Below are 14,318 nucleotides of genomic sequence, written 5' to 3'. Positions count from 1 at the left end.
GCAGAAGCTGGTACCTTGGAATTCCTAGTCTGGAACGAAATCAGTGTGAGCAATCCGGGGGATCATTCGGCCGCCTCTTAAAGGACCACATTCAACAAATGTCTGCTGCGGATCTCTGGGCTCTTAATTCAAGCCAGACTGTCTTCAAAAACACAATTAAAAAAAGGTATAAGATTGAAATCACTGATCATGGACAAAGCTCTTCTTGCGAAACGCAGTCATGCCTGGGCAGTAGCCAACTCTTATAAACGACTATCCCCGGCCAATTACCTTTCGACAACATTCTCTTATCATCTAAAGCGATGCCTGATCGCCCTCAGACTGGGAGACTGGCGTTTCCTTCAAAATCTCCCAGTATGGCGTCGAAAAAGGGTCGATCCAATGTGCAGAGGGTGTGGGGCAGCAAATGAAACTTTTTTGCACGTGCTTTGCATATGCCCTCTCTTTATTCTCCAACGCAGACGCCTACTCAGGCCAGAATGGAACAGGCTGGGAGTTCGGATTTGTAGGCACGCCATTATTGCTGCTCTGTCCTTAGAGAACACTGTTTTAAATATAAAATTGGCCAAATTCGTTCAGCAAGCTTACAATCTTTTAGAAAAATTAGAAATGGCTAATGCCTTAATGATAACCATGTAGAATGATATGTATTTTAACCTCATCCGCATTGTCCGGGAGTGCTAATTTTTAAATTTGACACGTTGCAGTAAGTACTGATTGGAAGGCCAAATTTTATTTTGTTTTCTCTTAACTCTTTTTAATCTGTAAAATTGTATTTAATATGCTGGAAGAATCTTTAAAGATATGCTTTTATATATCTAAATAAAGAAACTATTATTATTATTATTAACTCCATCCCGGATACAGCGATAGCCATTACACACTCCATCCCCGATACTACAATGGACATTACACACTCCATCCCCGATACTACAATGGCCATTAAACACTTCATCCCTAATACTGCAATGCCCATTACAAACTTCATCTGTGATACAGCGATGGACACTACAAACTCCAGTCGTGATACAGCGATGGCCATTACACACTCCATCCCTAATACTGCGATGGCCATTACACACTCCATCACTAATACTGCAATGGCCATTACGCACTCCGTCCCTGATGCTACGATCGCCATTACACACTCCATCCCGAATACAGAAATGGCCATTACAACTTCTATCCCTGATACAGCGATGTCCATTACAAACTTCATCCCCGATACAGCGATGCCCATTACAAACTCCATCTGTGAAACAGTGATGCCCATTACAAACTCCATCTGTGATACTGCGATGGCCATTACAAACCCCATCCCCTATACTGCGATGGCCATTACAAACTCCATCTGTGATACTGCGATGGCCAATACAAACCCCATCCCCTATACTGCGATGGCCATTACAAACTCCATCTGTGATACTGCGATGGCCATTACAACCCCCATCCCCTATACTGAGATGGCCATTACAAACTTCATCTGTGATACAGCAATGGCCATTACAAACTCCTTCCATGATACAGCGATGGCCATTACACACCCCATCCCTGATACTGCGATGGTCATTACAAATTCCATCTGTGATACTGCGATGGCCATTACAAACTCCATCCCTGAAACGGCAATGGCCATTACAACCTCTATCCCTGATACTGCGATGGCCATTACAACCTCTATCCCGGATACAGCGATGGCCATTACAAACTTAGTCCCTGATACTGCGATGGCCATTACAAACCCCATCTGTGAAACAGCGATGGCCATTACAAACCCCATCTGTGTACAGCTATGACCATTACAAACTCCATCCATGATACAGCGATGGCCATTACAAACGCCATCTGTGATACAGTGATGCCCATTACAAACTCCATCTGAGATACAGTGATGCCCATTACAAACTCCATCTGAGATACAGTGATGCCCATTACAAACTCCATCCCTGAAACGGCAATGGCCATTACAACCTCTATCCCTGATACTACGATGGCCATTACACATCCCAGCCACGACACCGAGATGGCCATTACAACCTCTATCCCCGATACTGCGATGCCATTACAACCTCTATCCCCGATACTGCGATGGCCATTACAAACTCTATCTGTGATACAGCAATGGTCATTACAAACTCCATCCCTGAAACAGCAATGGCCATTACACATCCCAGCCACGATACCGAGATGGCATTACAACCTCTATCCCTGATACTGCGATGGCCATTACAAACTCAGTCCCTGATACAGCGATGGCCATTACACATCCCAGCCACGATACCAAGATGGCCATTACACATCCCAGCCACAATACCGAGATGGCCATTACAACCTCTATCCCCGATACTGCGATGGCCATTACAACCTCTATCCCCGATACTGCGATGGCCATTACAAACTCCATCCCTGAAACAGCAATGGCCGTTACAAACTACATCCGTGAAACAGCAATGGCCATTACACATCCCAACCACGATACCGAGATGGCATTACAACCTCTATTCCTGATACTGCGATGGCCATTACAAACTCAGTCCCTGATACAGCGATGGCCATTACAAACTCCATCTGTGTTACAGTGATGGCCATTACAAACTCCATCTGTGATACAGCGATGGCCATTACAAACTCGTACCCTGATACTGCGATGGCCATTACCCCCTTTTTGAAATTATTTTGGCCACCACAGGTGTGGAAGGGTATGCTCAGACATGAGTCCCTTGCTCACTACACCATCAGGATTCAAGCAAGCCGGGCCGAAGACGGCTGTAATGCCAGAAACCGGTCCCCGGAAGCTTGTTTCCTTTCCAGTGAAGAATTGGCTTGGTAGTTTGGTCTTCCCTGTTCCCATGATGCACTGGGCCAGGGACAGACTAATTTGCATATAGCCAGGTTCTGAACTGGGATGGTGCAGTGAGCTAAAAAACGGTGATGGATCAAGCCCTGATCTGTTGACTGGGTAGGAGTGTTCTGATTAACTCAGATACTCTGTCCATCACCACCCCCTTTCAGAAATACCCTCAGTCACCTAGGGTGACCTAACCTGACCTCGTCAGAGCCGGTCGCTCCACCCGCCGCGTGGCACCTCCTGAGTGCGCCCGGTCTTCCCTGCTACCGCCGCCTGCTTGCCGCCGCCCCCGAGGCTGTGACTCCTGGTTTCTCCGGTTTTTCTCTCATTTCTGTGCCAGCTCGTGTATTGTTTCTCCCCTGTGTGGTGCCCCTGAGTTGTGATTGTTGTTTTTCCGCTTTTCCCGCTGTTGCAACCCGCTCCCCGCTCCCTGCCGCTGCTCCCCTGCGGCCCCGCCCCGTTTTCTCTTTTGTACCCTCTCCCCTTCCCATTCGCCACCCCGCTCCCGCCTCCCAGCTTCTCCTCCCTCCCTCCTCCTCCCTCCCACTCACCATTTATGGCAGATTCCGCGCATACGCGCAGCGGGCGTGCCGATTGTGCGCCAAAGGCAAGCCCGTCTGCGCCCGTCCACGCCTGGACCGCGCCCAGCGCCAGAACCCCTGGTCCTCGTCGATGCCAGCGCACCCGACGAACTCACGACGCCGCAACCCTCCACGCACTCAATGCCGGCCGGAACCCCACCTGTTACCGAGCCACCCCGAAACGCACCCACGGACCCTTCACCTGCCAAGCCTGCCAATTCACTGCCTCCGAACCTGCACCGCACCCACCAAGCCGAACCCCAGCAACAACCACCTCAAGTGCATCCTGCTCAACATCCGCTCCATCCACAGGCACGCCGTCGAACTCTGGAACCTCTCTCGATTCAACATCACCAGATGTCGCCTTCCTCACAGAAACATGAATGAACGCCTCCTCAGCCCCCGACATCGCCGTAGCCATCCCAGATGGCTACAAGATCACCCGGAGGGACCGGGTCAACCAAACCGGAGGAGGCATCGCCATCGTCCACAGAAACGCCATCCGCATCACGACCAAGTCCGACGACACCCTCACTGCCACCGAGCACCTTCACTTCCAGATACACACCGACCCAAAGACCACCCTCAGAGGCACCCTCATCTGCAGACCCCCGGGACCACGCACACAATTCAGCGAAGCCATCGCTGACTTAGTCAGTCCGCACGCCCTCACCTCCACAGACTACATCCTCCTAGGGGACCTCAACTTTCACCTGGAGAACAACAAGGACTGCAACACCGCCGCCCTGCTGGATAACCTCGCCAACCTCGGACTCAAGCAACTGGTGAAAACCCCCACCCACTATGCCTGGCCACACGCTCCACCCCATCTTCTCCTCCAGCAAGCACATCTCCGGACTACACTGGACAGACCACAGCTGCGTCCACTTCAGCTTCAGGAGAACCACGACGCACCACCACCCACAACAGGTTCCCCGCAAAAGCTGGAGCAAGATCACCACCGACCAGCTCACCATCACCCTCAGCCAGAACCCGCCCACCAACAAGACAGACCCCAACGAAGCAGCCCGAAACCTCACACAGTGGCTCATCAACTGCGCCGACGAACTCGCACCACTGAAGAATCCTCCCAGCAGACCCGGCAGCAGGAAAGCCTCGTGGTTTACCAAGGAACTCAAAAACTCCAAGAAAACCTGCCGCACCCTCGAGAAAGCCTGGCGCCACGACCAGACAGCAGAACACATGACTGCCCTCAAGAACGCCACCCGCAAACACCACCAGCTGATCCGCACCACCAAGAAGACAACATTCAAAGAATGACTGGACAACAACACCCACAACAGCAAGGAGCTCTTCAGCATCGTTAAAGAGCTCTCCAACCCCAGCGCCTGCAACAACGACATCACACCCTCGCAAGACCTCTGCGACTCACTCGCCTCGTTCTTCCACCGCAAGATCGCCCACATACATAACAGCTTTGGCGTGCAGACCACGGACCCAACCACCGAACCAACGCCACCCACCACCACCCTCTGCACCTGGACTCCGGTCAGCACTGAAGACACCACCCGCCTGATGAACACCATCCACTCCGGCTCCCCTACTGACCCTTGCCCACACCACATCTTCAACAAAGCCGACTCCATCATCGCACCCCAACTCCAGAACATCATCAACAACTCCTTCGCATCCGCCACCTTCCCGGAGAGTTGGAAACATGCAGAGCTGAGCGCCCTCCTGAAGAAACCCACCGCGGACCCCACGGACCTGAAGAACTTCTGCCCCATCTCGCTCCTCCCCTTTCCAGCCAAAGTCATCGAGAAGACCGTCAACAGACAACTCTCCGCCTTCCTCGAGACCAACGGCTCCCTCGACCCATCACAGTGCGGGTTCCGAGCAAACCACAGCACCGAGACCGCCCTCATCGCAGCCACCGACGACATCAGGTCCCTGCTCGACAACGGAGAAACTGCTGCCCTCATCCTCCTGGACCTCTCAGCAGCCTTCGACACCGTATGCCACGCACCCTGATACAGCGCCTCAGCAACACCGGAATCCAAGGAGCGGCCCTGAAGTGGATCATCTCGTTCCTCGACGGAAGAACCCAGAGAGTCCGCCTTCCCCCGTTCCGCTCCTCGGCCACCGAAGTCATCTGCGGCATTCCGCAAGGATCCTCACTCAGCCCCACCCTCTTCAACATCTACATGAGCCCTCTCGCAGCCATCGCACGCCAAAACAACCTCAACATCATCTCCTACGCCGACAACACCCAGCTGATCCTCTCCCTCACCAACGACCCCGCCTCCGCCAAAGCCAACCTCCAAGAAGGAATGAAAGACGTCACGGAATGGATGAAGATCAGTCGTCTGAAACTGAACTCAGACAAGATGGAAGTCCTCATCCTCGGACCATCTCCCTCCGCTGGGACGACTTCTGGTGGCCCCCTGCCCTGGGCACCGCACCCAAGCCAACGGACCACGCACGCAACCTGGGCTTCATCCTGGACTCCTCCCTCACGATGACCAAGCAAGTCAACGCCGTCTCGTCATCCTGCTTCAACACCCTGCGCATGCTCCGAAAGACCTTCCGATGGATCCCCACCGAAACCAGGAACACGGTCACCCAGGCCCTCGTCACCAGCCGTCTGGACTACGGGAACACCCTCTACGCTGGAACCACAGCCGCACTCCAGAAAAGACTCCAGCGCATTCAGAACGCCTCAGCACGACTCATCCTGGACATCCTTTGCCACAGCCACATCTCTGCCCACCTGAAAGACCTGCACTGGCTCCCCGTCAACAAGAGGATCACGTTCAGACTCCTCACCCACGCACACAAGGCTCTCCACGACACGGGCCCGAAGTACCTCAACAGCCGACTCACATTCTACACACCCTCCCGCCAGCTCCGTTTTGCCAGCCTCGCCCTCGCCTCCGTCCCACGAATCCGCAAATCCACCGTCGGAGGAAGATCCTTCTCCTACCTGGCAGCCAAGACATGGAACTCCCTCCCCACCGACCTACGGCTGACCCTGGACCATCTCTCCTTCAGGAAACAACTCAGGACCTGGCAGTTCTAGCAGTTGCGACCCCCCCTCAGCGCCTTGAGACCCTAACGGGTGAGTAGCGCGCTATCCAAATTCTGTTGATTGATTGATTGAGTCACATAAGGACATATACTAAACTACCAAACATTTGCCAACTCAAAAGCCCATCCATAACATCTCAATCCATACAGCAACCACCTAGAAGTTAACTTAAATATACCACAGTTATAAAAGTGGCAAAAATGGCAGTAGACGAAACAGCCGAGCACTGGACATCTGCCCACCCCAAAAGAGCAAAACCAACTGAAAAATCATAAGCACAGAATGCTTCACATAAACCCACAATAGGGTTTAGCTGGCTACTACCTAATATAATCTATTACTAAACAATACAATAGTTACCACAACCATGCCAGCCAAACAATTATGACACCCCTCTAAACAATAAGAAGCACAGACAAACACAAAGTTAACAGACCACTTTCGATCCAGACGAAATAGGCAACACAAACGCACTTAAAACAATAGAACTTATGAGGTAGCACAACGCACAGAATCACTAAATTAAGACTGATCCACCTTACTTTGGCCTCACTCCAATGCCTTTCAGTAGTCCAGACCTTTTTACACCTAAATTAACTCACAAAGAATGACACATGCTCCCACACAACCAGCAACTCCAGAATCCAAAATACAGCCACAATTCGTATTTAGACATCGTTTTGTGCTGTGTACACCAAGCTTCATAGACATTGCAACACTGTACAGCAGTAGTGCTATACACATCACAGTGTTGGTTTACAGTTTGCAACTGTGCAAAAGTATGCACCCTGAGTAGGTAGATTATAGCTGATAAACCACACAGAGGGTCAGTTTAACATAGCCCATTAGTCATCATTAGAACACTACCAGGCAAAATACAGTTTGCGCAAAGCAAACAAATGAGTTTTAATTGCCAGGCAATGGGTTCAAGGTGAACTTTTCTAAGTTGAACATTCAAGGAGGCCAAGGTTAACACTTAAGGAGGCCAAGAATACATAACAATGTCACTGCATGTGAGAGGAAGGAATATTTAACCTGGCTGGCTAAATAAAATAATGCACTGGCAAAGGCAACAGTCTTGTAGTTCTATCCTACAGTAGGAACTGTGCCTTTGTGGACAGCATAACCATTGGGATGGTGCCAGACTGATTCTATGCACCCCCTCAGGATATGTTGTCCTATAGGCCAGCTAGCTCACAGAACCAGCGTAAGCACCCCTAAACCTAGGCGGGTAACGAATGGTTCTGGCAGCCACTTAACATGACAACCCTGATCCCCCAGGGATCATGGAAACAGATCTAGAACCATTTTGCCTAGTCACTTGTGCTCTCATACTCTCAGAGAAACATACAGGAAATATACAGTGGAACGTTTCCAATGTTTATTGAACCAACGTGATTTTTGTATAGAATATATCGGCTGCAATAATCAATACACAGAAGCAGATAAAAAGCTCCACCATTGTGATAAGTGTATATATATGGAAGCATATAAAACAATATAGAAAATTGTACGTACACCTACTATGCAGTCCCTAACCTAAGTGTCTAGGGCATGTGTGTGTGTGTTCTGCAAAGAACTCCTGTACTAGATGATTCAACCCCGGTTACCTGAAGGGAAAGAATGTAAGTCCCCATCTTGGTCGCGAGCTGGACACCCTTCTCAGAGAGATCAGCGAGCTGCTGGGCCGAACCTTCAGTGTGTAGAGACCTCGTCAATTACAGCAAAGCGCTCCTCTAAATAAACACAGAAATGCCCGTTTATTTAAAATTGAAAAGCATCCTTGCGAGTCCAGTGCAAGCCAGCCTTGTTATGGTCTATAGATAGCGGTGTCGCCTCATGGATGAAAAAATAGAAAGACATTTACACAATGTGACGTCGTGGCCTTGTACATGGTGTTCAATGAGTCGTGATAATCTTAAGCAAAGTGGAATCTGTAAGCAAAATGATTTCCAAGAAACTAATCCAGCATTGTCACACACTCAAATGTTTGTAAAAGGTTATTGTGTGAAAGGAAAGGCAAAGTAAGAAACGTGTACATGGTTGAAAATGGCAGTGTTCCTTCATGGGCCTAACAAAGACACATGACAAGTCCACTCTGGCAGACCTATTTGCCATGCTAATAGTTTTTGCCAATAAGGTTCTGTATTAACAAAAAGAAAAAGAAAGCTAGTCTGCCAACACTGAATGAATAAAAAAAAATAGTAAATAAATCATGTATTTGTAAATCGCAAACTAATCACCCCTAATGGTCTCAAGGCACTGGGGGCCGTCAGGGAGATTAAGTGAGCTCTTGCCCAGAGTCAGATGGTGCGGAGCAGAACTGCTGCCAGAGACAGAGATTGAACCATAAACACTGCGTCTGGAGTCAGCCACTCTGGCCGCTGAGCCACACCTCTCCCATCATCAGCAAAAAAGTATCATCATGCATGTGTATGCGCCATGATACAAAGTAGGCCCAGCATCATGACAAATATGCACACATGCATCACCACACAAATGTCAACATGCAGCAGTCATTTTTTTAACAAGCGGTTGCAGGAGAGTGTTCAGCCTACAACAGCTGGCAGGAGAAAGTAGATTAAACAAATAGTGCTTACCAACTAGATAAAGCAGACCGTGTAACAACACCAGTAAAAGGTCAAGTCCTCATGGGATGTTACAATTGCAGACAAGGCGGTACCAAGGAGGGACTACTAAGCCTATTTACAAATTAAAAGCAACAATTTTGCAAGGTCAGTAACAGGAGCCAATTGAAAAGATGGGCGTGAAATGGGCAGAGCTTCTATGCCTACCGACGCTCGACCTAAAAATATATATTTTTTTTTACTGTTTCAAGATGGTGTATGCCCATGTTTGAGAAACGGACAGCCTCACAAACTCCCTTCAGCGGGCCACCGCCTCCTGGCCATCGTGCTACTGTCGCTTTCCGCCCCCCCCCACAGAGCTTCTCACATTCATTGAGAGCAGCAGCTGGGTGCTCGAAAAAAAAAAAAAAAAAGCCACGGGTAGGGGCCAGACAGCAATGGTAAAGCAGGTGGGGAAATATAAATGATCTTAAGCACCGAGATTAAGGGGTGAGTAATGGAGGAGATGGTGGTTATGTAGAAAACACAAAAATGGGATGGTGACTAGGAGCTTGGTGTTGTAGGGGATGAAAAATATATTTTTTTAACTGAACTGAAAGGGGTGGGGGAAGCAACAGATGAGCGGAGAGGTAGAGTGTGCAACACGCAGCGGATAGTAATAGTGATATGAGGAAGAGAAACCGCACATAAAGGTACAGAGGAAGCAAAATAAGCAAGCACAGTCAGTAGGTCAGGCCTTGGCAAACGTTGTAATGGTTACTTTTTTGCTTTAATTTCAAGCATCCACCTTAAAAATAATAAGAATAAGAATTTTAAAAAAAACATGCTGCCATATAAGTATGGCTGCCATGTTCTTCCGATAAAATATTGACATTAAACAAAAATCACTGGTGTGGCTCTTATACTAAACATGTTTTTTTAAATAACAAGGCTTTTATTTGTGTTATGCATTTTTTTAATGAAGAATCAATAATAAATAACCTTCTAACCAAACAATCAACTTGCAGACAGCTGCAATGTTGCTATCAGCCTGATTCATCAAGCTTAATTGCGCTCGCAAAGGGCCAGATTCTGAGAATCTGGCCCTTTGCGAGTGCAATATTTGCATTTGGGATTCATCATCCCAAATGCAAAATTCGCTATTAAAGAATTTGCATATTTGCGAGGAATTGCATTTAAGGAATCTATTTGAGATTCCTTAAATGCAATTCATGAACCATTTTAAAATACCGAAATCGCTATTTTGGGCCGCTATTTAACGCGAGGTCAAACCTCCTGGTAAATAGCAAAAACTTAGAAAAATGCATTTAAATGCATTTTTCTAAGTTGCATGTTACACACACACACATGTCCTTTGGACATGTGTGTGCGCAACACCAATGTAGATTACATTTCAGGGGTGCTACAGGGTGTCCTTTGGACACCCCTGGCACCCTTGAAATCGCTATCTTATGTGCGATTAGTAAATTGCTATTCGCAAATAAGGAATAACTCCCCATTCATTCCTATGAGCCTTTAGGCCCATAGGAATGAATGGGGAGTTATTCCTTATTTGCGATTAGCAATTTGCTAATCGCAAATAAGGAATGTGTAGGAATCGCATTTCTTTATGCAATTTCTACATGAATCCCGTTTTGCAAGTCCTTAATAGCGATTCCTTATGAATCGCTATTAGGGGCTCGCAAAACGGGAGAATGATGAATCAGGCTGTATGTCATTAAAAGACTTTAAACGTTGCCTTTAAAAAGGAGACAGAAAATAAATCGCCATCTAACCAGGCACCAAATGTGCAGACAAAGCAAACAACGGGTATTTTAATTTACTTTAAAAAAATAACTCAATATGCTCACTTGCGACCACTTTTGTCACTGAAGAGAAAGTAACTATTTTTAGGCAGATGCGAACAATGTGCACAGGCTTTTTGAGTCTCTCAAAATGAGCACAGCCAATGGCAAAAGTGTGCTAACCCATTGTTGTATGGTGTGGTGGATGGTAGCAAAGCGTTGACGACAATTTAACAGACCAATCGAGGAAGCCCAATTACCAAAATTCCAACAATGTACGATTGATTAGTATGTATAATTTTTCAAAAAAAGCCTGGGGAGACAGCTAAAGCTGTATCAAAGGCCAACCCTAAAAAATAATTCCTCCAATGAAAGAAGTGAGAGGATCCTAGTCACCCAATCAAAGAATGGAAAAGAAACTATGTTCCAGGGGAGGGACAAATGCCAGTAGAAGGAAAGACATTGAACGAGATTCAGGCAAATGAGGGCTGACCCAAAGCCCACAGTAAGCATTAGTATTGTCCACAATAGACCTTCACAACAGTTAACGAGTAGGCAAGACCAACAAATGGATGCAGTAGGGTCGGACCTCCTGGAGAGAATCGTTTCAACATTATCATGGAGTCTAACCTTTCTTTTGTGAGATTTTCTTTGGCAAGAAAGATTGTTGTTCAACCTTAAAGATGTAGAGGGTAGGAACATTCCTAGGAGAGGGGCAGTGAGTTCCAGAGTGGGGGCCGCACAGAAGAACAAATAACTACTAACATAGTCATTATCAACATGTGAGTTTTAATACCTGCAATATCTTCAGGCACAAAGCAAAACACTTTTAAGCACTTTTACCATAGCTATAACTCTTATGGCTAGGGAGCGCTATTAATGAGTAACTATCAGCACAGTGCTCGTGCAGTCACTGTGATAAGCACCGCTAACCTGGAGTTTGCGTACTTATCTCTTCAGTGAGTACAAATGCGCAATTACTTAGTTTACTTCGAATCAGGATACAAACAAAAACCACATTGTCGATCGTTAACCAAAATGTTGGAGGTACCGTTTATTTGAATCTCAAATTAAGAAATATTTTCTGGTGTACACCTACCACCCTTTTCCAGTAACAACTCACTTACAGACTCGCAAACTCCCTTCAGCGGGCCGCCGCCTCCGGGCCATCGTGTTACTGTCGCTTTTTTACCCATAAAGCTTCTCAAATTCATTGAGAGCAACTAACTGCAAGGGTTTCCAGTGGGGTCGGGCTGCACTTTATTTTCATTGGACGGCCATTAAAAGCGGCTTAGCTGTGCCTGGCTCCTCGGTCACAGCCTCTCTGCTGATTCATAACTTCGCTATCCTTTATTACATGGCGCACAAAAGGACCCGTTCTGCTTAAAGGGCAACTCGGCGCTCCAGTCCTCCAGCCTTTTCTCCTCACGCGCCCGCCGCCGCCCACGCTGGCTCAGAGTGACGTTCCACGTGTACACAAGTGCTGGGTTTGTGCACACGCACCCGGCGCCACGTCTGAAGGAAACACAGCTGGAGCCACAAGCCCAAACGCGGAGATTCTCTGCGGCGTGTTTCTGAAGCACATCTTCCCTCATAATTAAAGGAAAGCATGCGCTTCTCAGCCAGAATGGGCTACATACATTTACATATACAAACAAACACCTGCTAGTCACCCACATTGTCACGATTAGTAAAACAGCCGCTGGCTCACGCCACAATCAAATAAGGGGCAGTATACCACAAAGCAGAGCTTCAAGGATTCGGGAATGTACTACCTCAGGCCTACTTCTGTGTTAGGGGGTAGATTTCTAACTTTTTTTTGGGGTGGGGACGGCGAGTCATCAGGCAGTCTTTTAGTTAATATAAAACAGCAGTAGATTTCCGTTAGTGTGGAAAAAAACATGGACATGTAAATTACGTGAAATACCACGGATAACTTATTACAACCACGAAGAAAGTATTGTATGCTGTGAAAAAACCCATAGGACCCCTGCCCACATTTCCAATTACCCCAGCCTTTTTAATAAGAATAGGGCTAAATTCATTTCCAGGGCCTGGCACCAACTTCAACAAATGTGCGAGGACCCACACATTTAGAGGTTTGAGTGTGCACAGGATTTAGAAAGCTTGCACCTCTGCTCCAAAAAATACTCCTATCTTTAATTTAGGACAGTGCAAACAAGATCTGCTGTGCTGCTGGATTTTAAGTACGACTGTCAATCATAATGTTGTATTATAATTACATTTTAGTAAAGTTTGGGAATCAAACCCTCGATGGCTAATGAAAAACAGAATTTCAGGGATGATCACGGTTCAGTGGGCCCAAGTGGTACCCCACTTGCTGCACCAATGGAAGCAACGTCCCTGCAACAATCAAATGCAGTTATTCGGATACCTGATCAGGACGCACAGGAAATCAGCGCAGTGCGCACGTCACAGGAGACTACACAACTTTACGTAGCCATCTAACAGATTCAGGTCACAGCGACAAACCTGCGAGCACCCCTGGGTACAGAGCTACACTTCCACGGCGTGTGAGCAGGCTTGCAACTTCCAGCATCCACTCACTCCTCGCACCCTCTAAGCGAGGCCTGCAGGGCATCTGAAGGGCAGCCATTGCCGGGCTGCACACCCAGTCGGGCGAGATTCCTCGGAGACGAGCGAGCGCTTGTTTCCCATACTTCCATGTTTGTGTAGGCAAGCACACAATATGATTTGAGGAATAGGAGAGGTTTCCGGTTTTCGAGGGACTAGGCCTACTTATTGAACTTGAGGACTATGATTGTGTGTCATATGGAAGTCAATGATTGGTAGCAACTGCTGCCCTTGGGTTAACCTTTGCTACTCCCAGGGCCATGAAGGGAGTGTTGTAGTCAGTGGTCGAAGTGAGGGGTTCTGAAGGGCAGGGGACGTACCATTATGTTTTTAAAAGTGCCCATACTTTGTTTGAAAAGCCGGCCGTCCCAGGACGGTTAATTCCGCAAGTGGGTATTGGGGGGGCAGCCGACCACATGGAGGTCTGCCCCCGGGGTTTCTGGAGAAGTGGTACAGTCCAAAGGACTGGACATGGGTTTTTGGGCAAATTTTGGGCTTTGCACGTAGCCCAACACATATAGGGGTGCCATTTGGTATGCCAGCCACCATTTATATTGTGGTAGAACGGTGGCTGGCACTTAGATAGGCGCTTTTGTCCCCTCCCGTTCCTGAATAAGGCTTTGGGGGGAGGGGTTATTTTCTCAGGGTGTTCGATTCTTTCCCATTTCCGGTTGTTCTTGTTGGTACAGGTGTGCAGGGAAAGCTATGTGTTCGGGTGTCGCTTGATTCAGGTGCACTAATAGTTGGCTGAGAAGTTGTCATGATTTACAGAAGTTTATTGTTTATCACCAGCAGTTCAGGCTGAAGGGGAATGGGTAGGAGATTCACACCTGGACGACACAGGAGGTTTAAGGTTAGGTAGGAAGTTCAATG

The 14,318-nt window shown here is 47.8% G+C and overlaps 1 protein-coding gene across 2 annotated transcripts in view; it reads right to left on the bottom strand.

Annotated features, from left to right (window-relative positions):
• The window catches only part of OSBPL7 (oxysterol binding protein like 7), a 281,900-nt gene that overhangs the window by 226,261 nt on the left and 41,321 nt on the right, over nucleotides 1-14,318 (bottom strand). Inside the window, exon 2 of one of the 2 annotated variants that reach the window (XM_078645590.1) lies at nucleotides 8,089-8,214. The exons of the other annotated variant lie outside the window; for it this stretch is intronic. The gene's annotated coding sequence lies outside the window, so the exon portion shown is untranslated. The remainder of the gene's footprint in view (nucleotides 1-8,088; nucleotides 8,215-14,318) is intronic. 2 annotated transcript variants of the gene reach the window in all.

Source organism: Lissotriton helveticus, chromosome 5_1 (genome assembly GCF_964261635.1).
Source record: "Lissotriton helveticus chromosome 5_1, aLisHel1.1, whole genome shotgun sequence".
Lineage (NCBI taxonomy): Eukaryota > Metazoa > Chordata > Amphibia > Caudata > Salamandridae > Lissotriton > Lissotriton helveticus.
The sequence above is the reverse complement of the archived record's forward strand: the minus strand, read 5'-3'. Positions and strand labels throughout refer to the sequence as shown.